General features: G+C 38.5%; 1 protein-coding gene across 1 annotated transcript in view; it reads right to left on the reverse strand.

Moving 5' to 3' along the window:
* Positions 1-23,666, reverse strand: part of Greb1l (GREB1 like retinoic acid receptor coactivator) — a 247,506-nt gene that overhangs the window by 104,967 nt on the left and 118,873 nt on the right. The window contains exon 2 of the mRNA XM_028759515.1: positions 6,976-7,082. The gene's annotated coding sequence lies outside the window, so the exon portion shown is untranslated. The remainder of the gene's footprint in view (positions 1-6,975; positions 7,083-23,666) is intronic.

Consider the following 23,666-nt stretch of genomic DNA (forward strand, 5'->3'; position numbering starts at 1 on the left):
AGAGGGAGAGGGAGAGAGGGAGAAAGGGAGAGGGATGAGGGAGAGGGGGAGGGGGAGGGAGAGAGGGAGAAGGAGAGAGGGAGAGGGAGAGAGGGAGAGAGGGAGAGGGGGAGAGAGAGAGAGAGGGAGAGGGAGAGAGGGAGAGGGAGGGGGAAGAGGGAGGGGAGGGGGAGGGAGAGGGGGAGGGGAAGAGACAGGGAGAGACGGAGAGAGACAGAGAGAGATGGAGAGAGTCAAAGAGACTGACAGAGACAGACAGAGACACACAGAGAGAAAAACAGAGAGACAGAGAAAAACAGAGAGAGAGAGAGAGACAGAGAGACAGAGAGAGACAGAGAGACAGAGAAACAGAGACAGAGACAAAGAGAGACAGACAGAGACAGAGAGAGATAAAAATGAAGGCAGATGTCCTTTTAGTGGGGTGGACCATAAGGGGTTTTGAGATTATTTTAAAGGCAGAATTTATTGATAGCACAGAAAAAGAGACAGCTTTGTGCAACCTACTGGATTGTTCCCTCTGTTTTTACAGACATTGTCACACATTTTCCACACTTGACACTATCCATCATTACCATCTCTCACTACTGAGAACATCATAGTCAAGCACATAGGCTTTGAAGTTCATTCCTTCCCCCATAGTTTCCTGGGTGGCACTGCCTACTTCATCTCTCATTTGTGGAATGGGGACAAGACTGCCAATCTCCTAGTTTTTATGAGACTAAATGAGATTTTGAATCTATAAAGTCTTATATAAAGCGCCTATATAGGCTCATGTACATAAAGAGTTAGCAGCAAAGGTTGCCTTTTGTTTTGGTGTCTCAGCATTGGCTACATTAGGATTACTAAGAGAAGACAAACACTCCTTTGAGCGTGTTGGGTGTTACAGCAGGCTCTAGGTTTCTGCTTCAGTCACATATAGCTATTAATATAAAAACTCCAAAACCTGCTATTTACCATTATATATAATTCGTTAAAACATTTTATACCAGATAAAAAAATCCTGAATAACATTTGGCACAAGTGCTACTCAACAGACATCCCAGACCGACAGGAATGTTCTGTGTATTCAGCTTCAGCACATGGTGTCTGTAAGCCACATGTGATGGCCAAGACCTGAAATATGGCTATTGTGGCTGCATACTGTTCCTAATTGTACTTAATTTAAACAGCTACATGTGCCAAGTAGCCATCTTACTGGACATAGGCAATAAGTGTGAGACGAAGCACTTCTTAGGTTCAGAGAGCTCGGTTATGAGCTTGAACACCTTCCCAAGCTCCTTCCAGCAGTACAATTTGATTTTTCAGAAGGAAAGGGAGCATTGTTGTGCTGTAGATTATATGCTCTTTCTTACTAACATCTTCAGTATGGGTTTAAGGCTATAGCTCAGGACAGACTGAGAGAGATATGTGGCTCTCAAACAAACACACCAAGCTAGGGTCTTTTAGGTTCATATGGAGCCTTTTTTTTTTTTAGATGTATTTATTTATTTTATGAGTACACTGAAGCTGCCTGCCTCCAGACACACCAGAAGAGGGCACCGGATCCCATTACAGATGGTTGTGAGCCACCATGTGGTTGCTGGGAATTGAACTCAGGACCTCTGGAAGAGCAGTCAGTGTTCTTAACCGCTGAGCCATCTCTCCAGCCCCTCATATGGATCCTTTAAGCCCAAACTAAACACAAACACACATGCACAGTTCGACCTCTTTTGGGTCTTAGAGTTTTATTATTTACTTATTTACTGATGCTGGTGATTGACCCCAGTCCTTGTGTGTGCTAACTATGTGCTCTACTATTGAGCTAAATCTCAGCTGTGTCTATTCTTTTAAATATATATTTGTTACCCTTAACTACCTGTATTAGCTGGGTTGAGTATTTGTTTAACTCCCTTATTTGATTGTGAGTTTTTGGGATGGGTAGATATCATGTGATACCAGAATTGAGGGAGCAGAGGGAGACTGAATTTTTGTATCTTATATAATTGTATATTAAGCAGATTTGACGCAATACTATCTTTTTCTAAGCAAATTCCAATATAGTACAAAACTAAACATGCATTCAAAACAAATGTGCTTTACTACATTTTCAAATCCATCCTTTTCGCTAAAGATATGAAAACGCAATCAGATTAAAAGACAATGGTTCACTAGGTGGGAATTCTAGTAGAGGGAGAGGGACATCAACCCCCCCCCACACACACACACACAAAATCTTCAATCTAAAAATTGTCCTGCCTACAAGACACACAGGGATAAAGATGGAGCAGAGATTGAAGGAATGGCTAACCAAGGACTGGCCCAATTTGAGACCTATCCCTTGGGAAAGAGCCAACTTAGACACTATTAATGATACTCTCCTATGCTTGCAGACAGGAGCCTAGAATAACTATCTCCTGAGAGGCTTCATCCAGCAGCAGACAGACACAGTTGCAGAGACCTATAACCAAACATCATGGGGAGCCCAGGCAGTCTTGGGGAAGAGTAGGGGATAGGATTGAACAAGGTGGAGGGGTAAAGGACACTACAAGACAACCTACAGAGTCAACTAACCTGGCCCCAAGGGGGCTCACAGAGACTGAACCACTAACTAAAGAGCATGCAGGAGCTGGACCTGGGTCTTCTACACATTTGTAGCAGATGTGAAGCTTTGTTTTCATGTGGGTCCCCTAACAATTGGAGTGAGGGCTGTCTTTGACTTTGTTGCCTGCCAAAGGATCCCTTTTCCTAAGCTGGACTGCTTGGTTGGGCCTCAGTGGGAAAGGAGGTACTTAGTCCTGCTGTGACTTGATGTCCCTGGGAAGAGTGGTACCCAAAGGAGGCTTCCCCTTCTCTGAGGAGAAGGGGAGAGGGCTTGTGAGGTTGGGACTGGGAGGAGGGCGGCTGCGATCAAGATGCAAAGTGAATAAATAAATAAATCAATGAAAAAGAAACCCAGATGATGCTTCAGTCTTTTGTACCTTTGGATGGGGGAATGTCTATTTTGACAGGTTCTGAAGCCAAAAGTACTGGCATTTTCTTAAAGCAGTCTTAGTAACTTAATTCTAAATTCTACTGTTTTCAGTAGATCGTGTAATGGTCCTCAGCCATGGACAGAACCACAGAACTACTGTGATACACCTGGTGATTTCATAGCAATTAGAAGACTATCATAGGAAGATGAAGCAGAACTCCAATTTGTAACAAGGGGATACAGTATTCCTACTCGAAACCTTTATTTTCGTTCCTAAAATACCAGAAATTCTTCTGTAAGAAAAAACCATTTTGTCAGGACTCTGGAACTGCCTGCACTCAAGGTAGCAGAGTGTCGGAAGCAGCAATAGCTCCACCATGTCCCCAGAGACCAATTTTTCACTAGGAAGAAAAGTCAATAATCCAGAACAAAAAACATTAAATAATGAGAAATGCTTCCAAAGTGTGGGTCATCACATCCATCAGGACTGTCATGGACAGATTTCAAAACCTCTGTGATTTTGGAGGATCTACTTCTGTGGGGATTAAAATCTGCATAAAGCTCCAGAGGCAAAAAACGAGTTTCCCAAATGCAAATGTAATTTAAAAGACACTACTAAAACAACTTTCTAAATGTCAGTCGGTACTTTTGAAAGTGTAGCAAGCAACAAAGGCAAAGATAATGATTTTTTTTTTTTGCTTAATTTCTCTTATTTAACCATCCCCATTTGATTTTTAAAAGACTGTGTAGAAAGTGAGCTAGGAGCACTAACCCATTGGATATATAAGTAACGACACATTAAAGACTTGCACAGTCTGTTTGGTTTGAGTGAGGCTGGGTAATTTAATGTAGAAACAGAGTCCCCTTAGCATGCACCTGGGTAAGAATTAAGCAGTGCAAAGAGGGAAAAGAAATCCAGGTTCAAAGTAGGAATAGTAAAATAGTAAAATAGTAAAATAGTAAAATAGTAATATAGTAATATACAGGTACATCAAAGGCCAGCAAATCACATTGTAGTTCAGTGCCAGAATTCGATCACTCTTCCTAGACCCTATCATCAAACACTTGCTTTTTCCAGCCAGATGTGAGCTTGGGGCTTCTTACAAAAGCACCTGCATTGTGCAGCTGCGAGGCAGCACACTGTTTAATTGGGAGGACACACTAGGAGAGGGGACACCATGTCACAGAGAAGAGCAAGTGACCCTCCTCGTGGAGCTCTTGCTTTGCTCCATCCCTATTCCTGCCCCCCCCAGTGTTCCCACCCCGTGTTCCCCTCTTATCCCCCCATGCCCCACAACCTGTGTTCTCCCTCCCACCTCGATGTTCTTTCCCCATCAGTCTTTCCTTATTTAATTAACTCTGCTGACTGCACTTGTCAGATTTGCCGCAATTTCAATGCTACTTAAACAGCTGTGTGTTTTCTCTAGGCAGTTATCAGCCACCGTACTCAGGTTTCTAAATTAGTTGTTGAAAGGCACTTTAACCTTGAGAAAATAGGTTATGTCTTGAATACATGTTCCCTGAATAGGAGTCATTACTGAAAAAAGGATTGAAAAACGCTGTTTGTCTGTAGTTAATAAATACACTAATCGCAACAGCTAATTTACAAATTAGTAAAAGTGTTTAACAAGGCTTATCATACACAAGGTTTTTTTTTAATATTATTATTCTATATTAATATTTTATATTGACACATATGCCTTCTTTCTATATATGTATATATGCATGATGTATAAAGTAGAATATCAAAATATTGTCATTGCCTGTCTGCCAGGAGGCTAACGTCTTTAAACGTATTCACAAATCATCCAACAAGAAGAGCCCTCTCTACAAACATCCCTCCCTGATTTTCCAACTGCTTTCAAAGAGAGTCCTTTGTACTGCCTTTGTCTGTCAGTGTTGGAGATAGAACCCAGGGTATCACATACACTGGCCAAGTGCTCTGCCACTGGGCTACACAATAAAACACTTTTATTCTTTCCTCTCACACTGAGTTTCTCTTCCTGATACAGTATATATAAAACATGTCTGTTTTTCAGGGAAAAGTGGAGGATTTGATGTTAGTCATCAGCTCATAGTTCCCTTCTGCCAACTCTTAACAGTTGAAATTAAAAGTCAGTAAAAATTAAAAGCTGTAGCGCAGTGGTTGAGTGCTTGTCTAGCATATATCAGGCCCTGAGTTCAATCCCAGACTACACGTACACACAGAAAATAATAATAATTAAAAAGAATTTAAACTGTGAGCCAGAAACATACTTCATGCCATGTAAGCCGTTTATAAATGCAATAAAAATAAATTTAAAGACAACATTCTAGAGTTAGCAGGTTTTGATATTTGAAAAAGGTTTAATAGTTCTCTGTGTATTAGAAAGGTCTGAAGCACGTAGAATAATTTTGAAATTAATGTGACCAGCTCCCTGCCCCAGCATTACCCTAACTGCTTTCTGTTCCAAGAAAAAGAAAAGGCAATATTTCCACAGTGCAAAATTCTTTGTTGCGACAGAAACATTAAAATGATAAACGTTCTAGAAAGCCAAGTCCACTTGAAATCCTAACTGTTCTTTCAGACCTATGCTGAGTCTGAGTCCTCGACAACATTTGGTGAGGATTATCCTCCATTAGACAAAAGCTAGCGTTCCTCAGATAAATCAGGGGTTACTGCCACGAGACTCATAAAACCTTTTCACAACACAGATTTTTCAAGGGAATCCTTTAAGGTTTTAGGAGGCTGCTCCTTTTACTAAGTAACAAAATACACCCCATGGTGTCTCGCTGACCCGGCTCAGCTGTCCTTTGACCTCTTCAATTGTTGAAGCCTAATGCCAGGGCCCACAGAATTTACCTCCCATATCAAAAAGGCTAATGTTGCTTCCTCCTGGCACCTGGTGAAACAGAATGCAAGTTCTCTCACTCTCCTACCTCCTCCCTCTCTTTGACCGCTTTCCAGATGTTGAGCCAATACTGGGTTTCAGTGTCTTCGTGGTCATCTTGAGAGAACAAACAGGGACCATGGAGAAGTGGCCATGACCCTCTTGTTCTCTATGGCCTCAAAGGGATACAGCAGGTCATAAAAGAGGAAGAGATCTTTGGCCTCGCTTGAAAACACCAGCTATTTAAACAGACTGCAACTTCCAAAGGGGAAAAGAGAGTTTGGGGTACGTTCCTTATAAAGCCAAGCTTCACCTATAATAGTCACCCTAAATTCTCAATTCTTAACATTTTTTTCCTTGCTATGGGAAGAGGATGATCTGTATCACCCTTTTCCCCTGAGCTAGAAATCTTCTAAAAATAAAGCCAACACATCCTATAAGACCTCTGTAACACAGGTCTCAGAACATTAGCATGTGAAATAAAATTTAAACATATGTGATTCGTAAATACAATTTGGGTTTTTCTGCATAACTGAGAGTCTAGAAGTCTCTTATCAGACGATTTGAAAGAAAATTACAATTGCCAAAAAGGAACCAAAAAATGCATCATGGAAGGGGCTGAGGGTGAGCATGATCAGGACATGCTGTACACAGGATGAAATTTTCAAAGAATTAAAAAAAAAAACAAGGTGAAGAGGGAAATGTTAAGAGATGTATTTTTACTTAGGTGTATATGTGTGCACGTCTGTGTGTGTGGAAGATCTCTTAGACCTGGAGTTTCTGGTGGAGCACCTAAAGTAGGTGATGGAAAAATTTTAGTCCTCTAGAAAAGTGGTTAGCAAGCACATCTACCCTCTGTGAGCACTTACAACCAATGAGCTTTCTCTTTAGTCCTTGAATTCATTTTTTTTTCCAGTTTATGTTGATAGGAAATACAGAGCTAGCTGGGAGAAAAAAGTATTTTGGAGTAAGTTTTACTGAATGAGTAGAGAAAACGAAGTGCAGGTAGGCACACAAGATGAAAAAGAACAAGAGAGGGGTCTATATAAACATCTGCTTAGTTAGCATAAGGATCGAATGCTTTATTTAAACTGTAACTTAACTTCCCCAAATGGATTTGATCATGAAAATTTTGAGAATATAATCATACAATACCTTGGTTCATATATTAACATTTTAAAATCATGTTCATGGTTAACTTAGGCAGTCAACATCTCTGGGAGCTTGTTCTAGATTAGAACTTTCTTAAGGTTTCTTTACACCTATGAAAACATAAAAACACAAATTATTTCCAAGTGCCTTTTATTTTACAATACAATAATCTATATTACCCAAAATTCTATTAAATCACAGAAGTCCTACCTAATTCTGTACTTGTTCCAATGGGAAAAAGAAAAGATGCTTCCTCTTCCCGAACTCCTCAGAGAACCACATTCCAATATACATTCAAATGTATTCAAAAGAAATTGTTTTTAAATCTTAGTGCAAGCTGAGCAACTTTTAGCTAGTGTTACCATCACACTAAAAGTCCACAGAACACTTCTCTCTTGGAAATGGAATTAATACAAGGCAAGTTTCTTATCTGAAGATATTTGGGAATTTTACAATCCATGATATTTATCTAAAATTAATTTATTTAAAGAAATACAGCCGGGTGGTGGTGGCTCACGCCTTTAATCCCAGCACTTGGGAGGCAGAGGCAGGCGGATTTCTGAGTTCGAGGCCAGCCTGGTCTACAGAGTGAGTGCCAGGACAGCCAGGGCTACACAGAGAAACCCTGTCTTGAAAAACCAAAAAAAAAAAAAACAAAACAAAACAAAGCAAAAAAACAAAAACAAAAACAAAACAAAAAGAAATACAAAAGATCAAATGTAATTAATAATTGAAATAATATTTTTCTACTTTTTGAGAGTCTTTAATGATTTCCAGGAAGAAAAATTGCAGGAAGAGAAAAAGCTATTTCCTAGCTTTCTGAGCAGTGTATTTCTAGGAGGTATTAAGTTAATTTTAATTATCTACAGTAGATTGAATAATGTGCCTATTATTCTCTCTGCCAACTAGGTTATGGTTGATATAAACTACTGCATGAAAAATAAGATAAAGCTGCAAAGGCCTTAAATGAATTAAAGGAACTTGTCATTAATTTTTATACATAACTTTGAACTTTTACTGTGTCTAAAAAAGAAAACCAGAGTCTTAGTTCTGTAAGAATGTATAAGTGCAGTAAGTGTGGTACACATATTTATAATACTAAAATACTTGAAGTCATGTTAAAATCTTTTTGTACTTCTTTTTATGTCAACTTAAAGGCAGAAAAGAAACATTTCAGATTTGGGGATAAAAATGTTTATCATAACCTCTCCTTATTGGAAGAATGCCTTTTCACAGAAGAAGAATCACGATCACACACTTCCCACTGACACATGAACAAATAACATCTTTCAGAATCCAGAGGCTTCCTACCTAATCCAAACCCAGGACTACCCCATATGGTCAATGAGGTCAAACCACATTAGTGCCAACGAGAACAGTCTGACTCCCCAAGTACCTTAATGATTTTCAAAAAGGTCAATAATCCAATTCCAATAGCTTTGGAGTCTAAAATTGCTAATTTTTAGCCACGTGCTGCATAGTTCACCTGCCAGCAATGACATTTTTGTATTTTCTTCTAATTACACTTAAAGCTGAGACCTTTGGCCCTGGGCCACAGACCCCTCTTCAGGCTGCACACATTTCCTTAAAGGACCTGACCCTTTGTTGTCACTCCTCTGCTTTCATCTCTTGTTTACTCCGCGGAGAAGGAAAGGCTCCACCTTGTGTATAGCTAAAGCTTCCAGGCATCTTAATCTCTCCGCCTTTCAAACAATGGGCTTTTTCCTAGACAAAGCCAAAATGTTTGATGAAATCATTTTTTTGTTTTCTGGGTACACTGCTCTTTCTTCTCCCCTTTTCTATCCCTAGCAGATCTCCTTCCCTCTCTTGTCCCACAAGAGGGACTTCGCATGAGTAAGGATTTACACACTGTGACCATTAACCAACAAAAAACGTGTAAAATACAAAACCTCCAACAGCTGACAGATCAATACAATATACATATATATTTTCTTCCATCACAGAACCCATTAAATGAAACTGGAGATAATTTAAAACAACTTAACCCCCTCCCCCGCCCCCAACAGCCTCCATTAAGACAGAAGAACTCTCAGTACTCCCCAGCAGAAGTCCCCCAAAAAATGTTTAGAAAACACTGAGGATATTTGGTACATGGCCAAAACTTTTCAAGTTGTCAGTTTCTTATGAAACAGAAAGGAGGGAAAAGCAAAAGAGAGAATGTAAACAGAAATGGCTAAAAGTTCAATTTTTAGCTTCTTTAAATTTTTAAAGCAAAATCTTCATAAACCATCCTTACCATTATTGTTATTTCTTTACTCTCTCTCTCCCTCTCCCTCTCTTCATCTCTCCCTCTCTCCTTCTCCCCCCCCTTGGAAATCAGAAGCATAAACTTGTTACCATGACGTAGATCACTCCCTCAGACCACAACAAGCCACTGAAAGATTCGGAGCTCCAAGATGTTTATAGAGCCACACGGGTTCATCCCTGCTCCCTTCCTGTATCGCCCAGCTCGCTCTTGATTTCTAAGTGTTTCCTTGTTGTCTGTCCTCTGCAGACCCCGAAACCTCTTGTCTTTTCTTGTTTTCACCATTTGCTTCCCCCAGCAGTTCACTGGAGACCCATCCATCTTGTAATGCGTAGAGTGGCAGATGCTCTCCAGAGCAAGCATACTGCTGGGTGAACAAAGGCTTACCATCACCTCCAGGAACTCAGAGAGAAATACAACTGCCACCTTAGGACAGGCTCTGACTTGACAGACATTGGACCATAAACCTCTTCTAAGTGAAAAAGAAAACAATTGCCACACACACAACACAATCTGACACAATCAAAGGCAGAAAAGAGTGATCATTTGTGGATTGCCTCTTCCCTCTGTAACTCATTTTACCCTGTGCTTTTATATTGGGGCAATTCACTGGCCAAGAGACAAGAGATGGTCTTAGGAAGAAAAGGCTTTCTCAAGTGTCTTCTTTTATTCAGCAATAATTAAAGTGAAATTCACTGACATGTGTGTTGAAGGAAACCCAGGGCTTCAATTCAGTCTGACCCTTCTTGCTTGCATAAAGCAATATCTGGACTCAGAAATGCTGACTCTATTCTACTGCTACGAAAGGAACACTCATGCTTTGCAAATTAAAAACACATTAGGCACATCGGAAATTAAAAAGCAACATGTGACACAATGCCAACAATATGCATAGCTCAGATTAGAAAAGCTCACCATTCATTAATCAGACAACCTCCAACTTGGGTTTAAAAAGATAGTGAACAGGAGAGCATCCTGGGAAGGGCTCCAGACTCTCTTCTCACAAAGGAGAGGTCATGTGAACATCTCCCACTAACAAACCAATAGCACGGAGGCTCTACATACAGGAGATTCTGCTGATCTAGAGTCTGGGGCTTTGTTCTTATTTCAAATACAATGGGAATAAGTATACCTCTGAAATTTAAATACCAGGATGAAGAAATTTTAAAGGAATTTAATTGACTCTCTAGGTTCAGTTAAAACACTGTGATCAATGTCAGATTAACAATCCATTTTTATAACAAATATCAAGAGACACAGTTGTAAGCCTCTATTATAGAGAAGTATATGTTGTTCTCAAAAAAAGGACAAATACTACAAACATCTATGGTACATCTAAAGAGCCAGAATGTTCAAGGCCAGGCTCATCAACAGCATTTCTATGAACTGTGAGCATAGGAAATAGTATTTGCTTAGTAAAATATTTTATTTTTTTAAATCTTCACATATAAAGCCTTTAAATAGTGCTAAAATTGCAATCAGTTTGTAGTCTGTAATGATTCCCCTCATCTTTACATTCCAAAGATCACCATGAAATTTAACAGATGTTTTATCCATTGTGCTTATATTATTTGGAGAATAAACAGAATTAGCTCTATGAAGCAACACTTCTTATTTAAACATTTCTGTGTCTCCTATTTTGTTACTTTGACATCTTTATAAATACCACAATACAGTTTTTTTTATATTCTTAGAATTTCTTATTTTAAAGGCTGGCAAAAAATATATACAAAATAACAGAATGAATGTGTACAACTTGGAATTACTGAGTGAGTATCATCTTGTAGAAGACTTTATCCACCATGAACCGGCTCAGTGTAATTCTCCTAAAACATGATGTCCTTGAGTACTCTCAAACTTGGGCATTAGTAGCAAGAGAGAAGTGACCTTCAAATGACAGCACTTCTGCAAAGGGGTCCCAAAAGATCCAATTAAATTATCTTCGTCTAAGACAACAAGACCAATATACATGTGCAGGAAACCCATACGCATGCACAGAAAGCACACCCCTATGAAAAGTTCTTATTGCTTGACTGATCAAAAACAAAGTAAAACTTTTCTTTCTTTCAGGGTCGCTTCCAGATCACAGTCAGGGTTAGAAACCCACTCGGGAAAATCCATCAACATGAAGTCCTAAAAGGGTTTACCCTTCACTATCCTATTTGCACTTCAAAACTCTGTGATCCTCCAGTTAAAGGCCAGGGCTGAACCATTTCAATAAGAAGAGGTGGCCAGTGGTGATTTATCTTCCATTTGGCTCCTAGACAAGAGTTGTAATGTCTGGGAAGCTTCCCTTCCTGGACAAGAGTACTCCCTAAGTCCCCCTGTCACTTCTGCAGCCTTGAATCTGCAATACCTTACAAATAACCTACAGGCTTCTTCAACCATAGGCAAGAACATGTGCCACTTAGGATTCGGGCACATTTTCTTGACAATGATATCACAAGGCAGAAGAACAACATTGCAGACACTAGGGGTAAAGGGCAGATTCTACTTGCTCTTGACTGGGAACAGGAAGAAACTTCTCAAACGTAGCTGCTCCTCTCACTTGCATCAAATGTTAGCAGAACTTCTTAAGCTCTTTCCAATTTATCCCCATGTATCTCTTCCCTTTGGGTAATGTTATCCAACTTCCATCAGTATGGTATCAATTTAATTAAAATCTGCTCGCTGTAAAGTATTTTAACAAATCCAAAAAGTAAAGATTTCATAGGACACAAACTCCTGGGTCAAAAAGACCTAAAAACTGGTAAGAGATTCATTATGACTCCACTGACTTGCCACTTTGTTACCAAACCATTGTGCTGCAAGCAAAACAAGCCCTGGACAACAGAAATGGTTATTTAAATCAGGTTGTCATATGCTAATCACTATGGGATTATTTCTTACAAATAAAGGATATTTCTTCACCAGGTGTGACTTACTCATGACACAATATTGTTCAATGTTCTTCTCAGAAAAAATAATAGAAAGTGTACACTTTTTCTGCCCATTCATTTTTCTGTTTTATTTAAATGACTTCCATTTTCTAGCTGATACTGATAGATTCCATCTGAACACCATACTGACAACATGCACAGAAAATTTTCTACAGTGGTAATAGTCTCACAAATTGAAAACTTTCTACTTAATTAAATTCATTTATTTTTGACAATTACGTGCATGTATAGATTGTATTATATCATATTCATACTCTTATCCATCACCCATTATTGCCGATTTCTTCTTCCCAACTAGTACCTTTCTGTGTCTCTTTAGTTATGTATTGTTCATTCATTCATTATTTATTTATTTATTCATTTATTCATTAATTGTTTGTTTGTTTGTTTATTGGATACAGGATTCCTCAGAGTGTAGACCAGGCTGGCTTTGAACTCACAGAGATCCACGTGCCTCTGCTGAGATTAAGATTGTGTCCCACTATCACTTGGCTTTTGTCTTTTTTTTCTTGTGTCACAGTCAGATTTGCCGTGAGTTGGTGATTTTGTCCACCATGTTTCATCCAGAAAGCAGTGCTGTACAGAACACCTACAAATTCTTTCTTTCACTAACTTCATAGATACTCCAAAGAGAAAATGTGTTTAATTTAAATCTAATGCTTTAACAGAAATCTGACCAATAATTAAATAAGAATGTGACTAATTCAAGAAATGCAAATATTTGCCAACTAACAGTAAATAATAATTTATGTCTTAGGTGTTTTATTTTTTCTATTAAAATTCTACTGCAAACATTTTTATACTTTATTTTCATAGCCTTAAATACCAAAAATTCTAGAAAATGCAATTCTTTTAGGAAATAATTTTATTTGTGCTCTCAGATTGATGATTCTGAGGTTTATATTTTGAGATGACATAAAATTCCAGCCATACATATTAAATGAGAATAAGCATGTAACTAAAAGCCTAAGAAACATGAAACTATATCACTGAAAAAAAAACCCCTTGTATAAATAATAATACCAAAGAAAGCAAATTCCTTAGCCTACTGCAGGATATTAAAAAAAAAGTGCTTTCCTTAGAGAATCGACAAAAGTAATTGATCTACCAGACAGGAAACATTCAATCTCCATTAAATATTTATTCAGTGCAATAGACTGGTGCTATTTGGACCTCAAAGGGGGGAAAAAAAAAACAGTTCCTGTTTGGTAGGAATCATGGCTTAGAAGAGACTAGAGATGAGACAGTGCCTCAAATAATGAAACTACATTTTAAATGCCAACACTAAAACTGGAGCCGTGCCAAGCTTGATGGTGCACACCTGTACCCAGCACAGGGCACTGGGTAGAAAGATCACGACAAATGTGAAGCCTGCTACACAACAAAAATCTGCCTAAAAAAGAGAGAGAAAGAGAAAAAAAAAATAAAGCCAAACCTACTAACCAACCGACCAAAGAAACACAGCCAAATACAAACAACTGGTGTAAAATATACATTGCTATTTTGAAATGTGCAAAGTAAGTTCTCCGAGGGACTGCGGAGTCAGCTCAGGGGTTAAGAGCACTGACAGCTCTTCCAGAGGACTCAAGTTCAAGTCATTCATCACTGGCGGTTTTCTGCACACAGTGATGCTATGAACTTTATATGTTGATTTTAAAAATTAGCTTTCCTATATTTATTAGTGCCAGCACCCACATGGCAGCTCACATCTGTCAGTAACTCCAAGATATGACATCCTCACAAACATACAAGCAGACAAAACACCAATGCACATAAAGAAAAAACAAACAAACAAACAAACAAAAACATGTTTAAAAGAAAGAAAAACAGAACGCTGCAGATGCAAACACTGGGCCTAACAAAGCTTGACTGGGGTCTTCAGTCGGACACCCTGAGCACAGTGAATATCACCTATGCTGGGAGCCAGGTCCCAGCTCTGACGCTTGACCTGTCTTCTCCAAAGAGGGAATTAAAAGCAACACTCTTCTAGACTAAATATGAAATGATAGACTCTTTGTGAATGACAGGATCTTTTATATGGAATATCCTAAGATGCAACAAAAAACTGTTCAAACTAATATATAGTAAAGCTAATAGCATCACTATATACTAACAGTACACTGCCAGTGATGAATAAAATTTAACTTATAAACTCAACAAAGTAAATTTAAAAATTAAGAATAAATTTAACCAAACGAAGTAGAAAATAAAAGTCCACAAGACACTGGTGAATTAAACTGATGTAAATACATTAGAAAATAGCTGATTTTCAAAGATTAGAACAGTAGTGTTATTGAAACACCCATATTACTAAAAAAACAGATTTAATGCAGCCACAATTAAATTTCAACAATATTTTCCACAAAAGTAGAAAGTGAATCCTAAAATTTGTATGGAGTCAATAGACACTTAATAGTCAAGAATTTGTTTTTTGTTTGTTTGTTTGTTTTAGTTTTTCGAGACAGGGTTTCTCTGTAGCCCAGGCTGTCCTGGAATTGACTCTGTAGACCAGGCTGGCCTCAAATTCAGAAATCCACCTGCCTCTGCCTCCCAAGTGCTGGGATTAAAGGCATGAGCCACCACTGCCCGGCTGTCAAAGATTTCTTAAACAGAGCTTTACCACCACTACCTCCTCCAAAAGGATAGAACAAAACCAAGAACCCGAAAGAATCAGACCATCAGATTTCAAAATTGACTTCAAAATTATGGAGACTGAAACAGCATAGTGCTTGGCATGAAAATATCCACACTGACAGAAGAGCAGATGAATGGAACAGAACAGAGGACTCCGAAACAAATTCACACACTATCAACTGGTCCTCAGCAAAGATGTAGAGAACACAGAATAAACTGCTGGGGAAACTGGATGTTCGACATGTAATGAAATCATAGTATCTACAAAAGCAATTCAAAACGGTTTTATAAACTCTGAATATAAGACCTGAAAATTACAAAGTTACCTTGTAGCCAGGCATGGTGGCCCACAACTTTAACCTCTGCACTCAGGAGGCAGAGGCAGGCTGAGCTCTTGTGACGTGGATGCCAGACTGCTCTACATCATGAGTTCCAGGGCATCTAGGACTACAGAGTGAGATCCCATGTTAGAGAAACAAAACAAACAAATAACACTAAGAGCCAGCACTGGGAAGCCTTTATAACATGAATCTGGGTTATGGTTTTTTGGACATAACTCCAAAAGCACAGGCAATAAAAGCAAAAATTGATAAGTAGGATTATGTCATACAAAAAAAGCTCTATTGAGCAAATGGAGGGAGGAAATGAAGACAAAACAGGAGAAAATATTTGTAAATCATTCTTTAATAAGGACTTAAACCCCAGACGTATAAGGAATGCAAACAACAAAATAAACTGTCCTCAAAATTCAATTTTCAACATTTACAAAGGCAATATAAAACAACAGGAATAAATTTAATCAAGACAGTTAAAATACAGACACTGACAAAAACAAAGATGATTCTCAAGAGAAGACGTACAAATGGTCAAAGATATATGAATTGCCAGCATGACTAACCTCTAGGGAAACGCAAATCAATACTGCAGACAGAGGTAACTCCACAACTGTTAAAATGGCTGCCTTCCCAACGATGAATGATGACAAACACTGGAGAGGACATAGAGAAGGGAATGCTTGCACACTCGAATGCAACATAAATTAGCAGAGCTATATGGGAAACAGTATGGCAGTTTCCCAAACAAGTAAAAGCCAGAGCTTCCCCCTCATAGCCATCCTAGGCTGTTGAGAAAGGCATCCCACCACAATGCTGTTTCCTGTGGTTCCATTACTCAGGGCGCCTCAAAAATTGTTATTTGGGTGTAAGTAACTGTCATCACATGCAGCGTTTATAAATGCACTGGGTTATAACAAAGCTGTTAAGCTCAGATGGTGCCTTGTATATAACTTAATCTTTCCTTTAGGTAGGTTTGCATAGGAAAGAGTGTGCACATTGATCTCCAGCTTATGACAGTTGAACTTAGAATTATTTCTACTTTACAGAGGTACAAAAGCAATTTGAGTATCAGGAACTGTCTTTCTTTCTTTATTTCTTTTTTTTTTTTTTTTGGTTTTTTGAGACAGGGTTTCTCTGTGTAGCCCTGGCTGTCCTGGAACTCACTCTGTAGACCAGGCTGGCCTCGAACTCAGAAATCCGCCTGCCTCTGCCTCCCAAGTGCTGGGATTAAAGTCGTGCGCCACCACTGCCTGGCCAGAAACTATATTTCAAACTTTAATTTTTTTTTTTTTTTTTGGTTTTTCGAGACAGGGTTTATCCCTGGCTGTCCTGGAACTCACTATGTAGACCAGGCTAGCCTCAAACTCAGAAATCCACCTGCCTCTGCCTCCCAAGTGCTGGGATAAAAGGTGTGCACCACCACTGCCCAGCTTTAAATTTTTTATCTTTCCAGGATAGTAAGGTGCAATATAATACACGGTTGTGATGCTGAGCAAAAAGGAGGCACTGCTTCCTTATTTTTTTTTATTGGATATTTTATTTATTTACAATACAGATGTAAATCCTCTTTCCCCATTTCCCATCCCTAGAACCCCCTATCCTATACCCCCTCTTTCTTTATGCTTTTATACCATTTTGATTACATGCACGTATTAAGGTCAGTTCTAGGTTGAGGAACTAGCAATACAATAGATGCAGATAGTCAAGGAACAAGCAATACAATAAACACAAATAGTCAAAGAAAAAGCAAGACATTAAACCCAATTATGTAAACACTCCCGTTATCACTGTTTCTAAAGGCTTATCAGGATGACCAAAGTATCTGAGCCTACTTCCCTGTCCTAGCCCAAGGTCATTTTCATGTCTGAAGCCTACTTCCATGTTCTAGCCTAAAATTTAGATTCCTGTCTGAAATTACTTCTTTGTTCTAGCTTAATATTTAGATTCCTGCCTGAGATTACTTCTTTGTTGTAGCCTATGATTTAGATTCCTACCTGAAATTACTTCTTTGTTCTAGTCTAATGTCATATTCCTGCCAAGTAGCCCATTTCCTTGTCCTTGGCTCATGTCAGATTCTTGCCAAGCAGTCCCAAAGGTTCTCCACCTCTCCCCCACTTTTTTTTAACGTTAACAAGACTGAGCCTGTCTTAGGTCATTCTGACAAGAATGCCTTCCTTACCCATCGTGGAATATGCATTATCAACAGCTATGCATTTCTGTCTTAGGTTGGTAAGGCTCTGTGCAGAATCTTACCCATCCTTGGCTTGCCAGCCTGTTAATTTGATAACTCTGTCTGGGGGTCCATTTTCAGGTTCAAGCCATGTACTTTGGCTGCCAACATGCTGATGTTGTTAAAGATAAGCTTTAACACAATGGGCAGGAATGAAAGTATTCCCAGGACAAGAAGGGCTAGCCTGATAAAGCTATATATGCCATTCCTGAGGTTTGACCAAAATGGAAATACTGACCTCAGGCCATGTATAATTTTAGAGGCATTATCTGTAGCATCAAAGCTCAACAGAGCAGCATTCTTTAAATTCATAATCTTGTTATGCAAAATTAACACACCCAGGGAGGTGTTAGGATTATGCCAAATATCCTACAGGTGTCTTTAAACCTTCTTCTAATTACAATGACAATCACTGTGAATTTCAAAAGTAACACTACTCCCATGATATTTGTCATGACACTTAGGATGGCTCCTAACGAGGCACTGCTTCCAATAAGTGAATTATCATAGGCGTAAACAATACCTACCACGGTGCCTACTCCACTGCTGAGCATGGTGCTTGGTAAGTTATATGTATTACATACATTTTCAAGTTACTACGTTTCATTGACATGAACCCATAATAAGTTAAGGAGTGTCTTCATCAGGCTCAGCACTTACAAGCATTTGCTGGGGGTGTAGAATGTGTTCATTGTGGTTAAAAGGGGCAACTATTAGATATCCATTGAAAATGAAAGTTAGTATCTGCATATCCATTTTAACAAAATGATCCCATTGATCCAAGTAACAGATATCATGAAATCATCCTAAATGTTTGTCAGTGAATAAATGGATAAAGAAATCACACACACACACAGACACACACAAATGCACTCACAAATGCACTCACACACACACATGCATGTATGTAGAGTCACTGAATGAAATCAGGCTAGGGAGATGGCTCAGCTGGTAAAATGCCCACCACATAAGCATGATGTCTTGCATTCAGCTTTCCTAGAAGCCGTGTGAATGCTGGAGAGCATGGTAACTGCTTATAGTCCCAGTGTTTGGGAGGCAAACATGTTAGATTTAAAATTTTTTCACCATCAGTGAGTCTAAGCAAGATACAAAAGGTTAATTTGTTTAAGTCATTCTATAACATATACATATATCAGAACATTAACTTACATATCATAAATAAATAAATTAATGTTTTATTTGTTAGTTAAAAAATAAAACTTTTTATTGAAAACAATATGGTGTCACAGAGGCAGAAAAGAGAACTCACTCACAACAACCAGAAAAGTAATACGTAGGAGTCATGCTAATGGCAGATGTGCTGTAACTTTTTTATATTATCGAACTTTATCAGGTAATTTAAGCGACACTTTCTACACAGAGGAACACAATATGTTTCTTAAAGAGAAGCCTAATCATTATAAAGTAGTATATTTCTCAAACAAAATAATAAGGGAATTCTAATTAAAATATCAGTAGAGTTATGCAACTTTACTAGACCATCTGTGAGTGAATGAAGATTGCCAAAGACAAAGAAAACTCTTCAAACACAAGTGACAGGAGCTGGGAAGATGGATGACTCAGAGTATCTGAGCACTGGTTGCCCTTATAGAAGACCCACATGTGGTTCCCAGCACCCGCATGACAGATCACACCTGGCTGTAACTCTAGTTTCAGGGGACCCACTGGGCATCATATATACATGGTGCACTGACATACATTCATGCAGGCAAAAATAAAGTAAATCTTAAAAAACATTTTGGGGGAGATGAGTCAGTACCCTATTAAACCACATTGTATTGTGAAAAAAGCTTTTGGTGATTAAAATCCATGTCAGTCAAGCTCAACAAACAACTCTCATCTCTTTTCATATTTCCTTTTGACTTCTTTTTACACATGCATGGATGTACACACACACACATATGCACATGAATGCTATCATACATATGTGGGTATATGCGTGTCTCAGCAGGCCTATGACTCTCAGCAGACAACTTCCTGGAGTTGGTTCTCTCCTACTATGTGGGATCCCGTCTCAAACCCAGGTCCTTGAGCTTGGAAGCAGGTGCCTTTCCCAGTAGTCCCTATTTCCAGCCCTTGATAGATTTCTGAAGCTTCCTTCTTCTCTTATGAATTTTACCCTATTCCATCTCTAGTTTTCCTCCATTTATAGGTTGGTTTTCAATTTCCTTTTCACTCACTATGCAGCAGGGAAGTGATGGAGTCCCACAGAATGTTATCTATAGACGCTGAAAAGATCAAGTAACATATAAACGCAGACCTATAAGAATTACACCAGACTTCTCACCAGAGACTATAAAAGCCAGAAGAGCCTGGACTGACATCATACAGACCCTAAGGGAACGCAAATGCCAGCCCAGACTACTATACTCAGCAAAACTCTCAATCACTATAGATAGAGAAACCAAACTATTCCATGACAAAAACAAATTTGCACAATACCTTCCCACAAACCCAGCACTTCAATGGATAATTGATGGAAAATGCCAACACAAGGAAGGAAACTACAACCTAGAAAAAGCAAGGAAGTAATCTCCCAACAACCCCAAAAGAAGATAGCTATACAAACATAATTCTACCTCTAATAACAAAAATAACAGGAAGCCACAATCATTTTTCCTTAATATCTCTTAACATCAATGGACTCAATTCTCCAATAAAAAGATGCAGACTAGCAGACTGGATACACAAACAGGACCCAGAATTTTGCTGCATACAGGAAACGTACCTCAGTGACAAAGACAGACACTACCTCAGAGTAAAAGGATGGAAAACAATTTTCCAAGCAAATGGTCCCAAGAAAAAAGCTGGAGTAGCCATTCTAATAGCAAACAAAATTGACTTTCCACCAAATGTAATCAAAAAGATAAGGAAGGATACTTCATATTCATCAAAGGAAAAACTACCAAGATGAAGTCTCAATTCTGAACATCTATGCTCCAAATGCAAGGGCACCTACGTACATAAAAGAAACTTTACTAAAGCTCAAAACACACATTACACCTCACACAATAATAGTGGGGGATTTCAACACCCCACTCTCAGCAATGGACAGATCATGGAAACAGAAACTAAACTGGGACACTTTGAAATTAACAGAAGTTATGAACCAAATGGATTTAACAAATATCTATAGAACATTTCATCCTAAAACAAAAGAATATATCTTTTTCTCAGCACCTCAGGGTACCTTCTCCAAAATAGACCATATAATTGGTAACAAAACAACCCTCTACAGATACAAAAAGATTGAAATAATCCCTTGCATCCTATCAGATCACCACGGACTAAGGCTGGTCTTTAATAACGACAAAACCAATGGAAAACCCACGTGCATGTGGAAACTGAACAACACTCTACTCAATGATAACTTGGTCAAGGAAGAAATAAAGAAAGAAATTAAAGACTTTTTAGAATTTAATGAAAATGATGATACATCATACCAAAACTTGTTGGACTCCATGAAAGCAGTGCTAAGAGGAAAGCTCACAGCTCTAAGTGCCTACAAAAAGAAACTGGAGAGAGCATACACTAACAACTTGACAGCACAACTAAAAGCTCTAGAACAAAAAGAAGCAAATACACCCAAGAGGAGTAGATGGCAGGAAATTATCAAACTCAGAAATCAACCAAGAAACAGAAAGAACAATACAAATTATCAACAAAAAGAGGAGCTGATTCTTTGAGAAAATCAACAAAATAAATAAACCCTTAGCCAGATTAGAGAGAGGGTGCAGAGACAGTATCCAAATTAACAAAATCAGAATGGAAAAGGGAGACATAACAACAGAAACTGAGGAAATTAAAAAAAAATCATCAGATCCTACTACAAAGGCCTATACTCAAAAAAAATAGAAAATCTGGATAAAGCGAACAATTTCCTAGACAGATATCAGGTCCCAAAGTTAAAACAGGAGCAAATAAACCATCTAAACGGTCCCATAACCCCTAAGGAAATAGTAGCAGTCATTAAAAGTCTCCCAAGCAAAAAAAGCCCAGGACCAGATGGTTTTAGTGCAGAATTCTATCAGACCTTCAAGAAAGACCTAATACTAATTCTCTTCAAACTATTCCACAAAATAGAAACGGAAGGAACACTACTCAATTCGTTCTATGAAGATACAATTATACTCATGCCTAAACCTCACAAAGACCCAACAAAGAAAGAGAACTTCAGACCAATCTCCCTTTTGAATATCGATGCAAAAATACTCAATAAAATTCTAGCAAACCAAATCCAAGAACACAGCAAAACAATCATCCATCATGATCAAGTAGGCTTTATCCCAGGAATACAGTGATGGTTCAATATTCGGAAACCTATCAATGTAATTCACTACATAAACAAACTCAAAGAAAAAATGCCACATGATCATCTCACTAGATGCTGAGAAAGCATTTGACAAAATTCAACATCCCTTCATGATAAAAGTCTTAGAAAGATCAGGAATTCAAGGCCCACACCTAAACATAGCAAAAGCAATATACAGCAAACCAGTAACCAACATCAAACTAAATGGAGAGAAACTTGAAGCAATCCCACTAAAATCAGGGACTAGACAAGGCTGCCCACTCTCCCCCTACCTATTCAATATAGTACTGGAAGTCCTAGCCAGAGCAATTAGAAAACAAGAAGAAGTCAAAGGGATACAAATAAAAAAGGAAGAAGTCAAAATATCACTATTTGCAGATGATATGATAGTATACTTAAGTGACCCCAAAACTTCCACCAGAGAACTTCTAAACCTGATAAACAACTTCAGCAAAGTGGCTGGCTATAAAATCAACTCAAACAAATCAGTAGCCTTCCACAACTCAAAAGATAAACAGGCTGAAAAGGAAATTTAGGGAAATGACACCCTTCACAATAGTCCCAATAATATAAAATATCTTGGTGTGAATCTAACCAAACAAGTGAAAGATCTGTATGACAAGAATTTCAAGTCTCTGAAGAAAGAAATTGAAGAAGATCTCAGAAGATGGAAAGATCTCCCATGCTCATGGATTGGCAGGATTAATATAATAAAAATGGTCATCTTGCCAAAAACAATCTACAGATTCAATGCAATTCCCATTAAAATCCCAACCCAATTCTTCACAGAGTTAGAAAGAGAAATTCTCAAATTCATTTGGAGTAACAAAAAACTCAGGATAGCAAAAACTATTCTCAACAATAAAATCTTCTGGAGGAACTACCATCCCTGACCTCAAGCTGTACTACAGAACAATAGTGATAAAAACTGCATGGTATTGGAACAGAGACAGGCAGGAAGATCAATGGGATAGAATTGAAGACCCAGAAATGAACCCACACACCCATGGTTACTTGATCTTTGGCAAAGGAGCTAAAACTGTCCAGTGGAAAAAGGACAGCATTTTCAACAAATGGTGCTGGTTCAACTGGAGGACAACGTGTAGAAGAATGCAAATTGATCCATTCTTATCTCTTTGCACAAAGCTCAAGTCCAAGTGGATAAAGGACCTCCACATAAAACCAGATACATTGAAACTAATAGAAGAGAAGGTGGGGAAGAGCCTTGAATACTTGGGCACAGGAGAAAAGTTTCTGAACAAAATACCAATGACTTATGCTCTAAGATCAAGAATTGACAAATGGGACCTCATAAAATTGCAAAGTTTCTGTAAGGCAAAGGCCACTGTCAATAGGACAAAACGGCAAGCAACAGATTGAGAAAAGATCTTTACCAATCCTACATCTGATAGAGGGCTAATATTCAATATATACAAAGAACTCAAGCAATTAACTCCAGACAACCAAATAACCCTATTAAAAAATGGAGTAGGGCTGGAGAGATGGCTCAGAGGTTAGGAGCACTGACTGCTCTTTCAGAGGTCCTGAGTTCAATTCTCAGCAACCACATGGTGGCTCACAACCATCCATAATGGGATCTGATGCCCTCTTCTGGTATTTCTGAAGACAGCTATAGTGACTCATCTAGAGAAAAATAAATAAATAAATCTTTAAAAAAAATGGATTATAGAGATTAACAAAGAATTTTCAACTGAGGAAACTCAAATGGACAAGAAGCACCTAAAGAAATGTTCAGCATTCTTAGTCATCAGGGAAATGCAAATCAAAACAACCCTGAGATTCCACCTCACGCCAGTCAGAATGGCTAAGATCAAAAACTCAGGTGATAGTAGATGCTGGCAAGGATGTGGAGAAAGAGGAACTCTCCTCCATTGTTGGTGGGATTGCAAGATGGTGCAACCATTCTGGAAATCAGTCTGGTGGTTCCTCAGAAAAT

Source organism: Grammomys surdaster, unplaced genomic scaffold (assembly GCF_004785775.1).
Source record: "Grammomys surdaster isolate TR1022 unplaced genomic scaffold, NIH_TR_1.0 126298, whole genome shotgun sequence".
NCBI lineage: Eukaryota > Metazoa > Chordata > Mammalia > Rodentia > Muridae > Grammomys > Grammomys surdaster.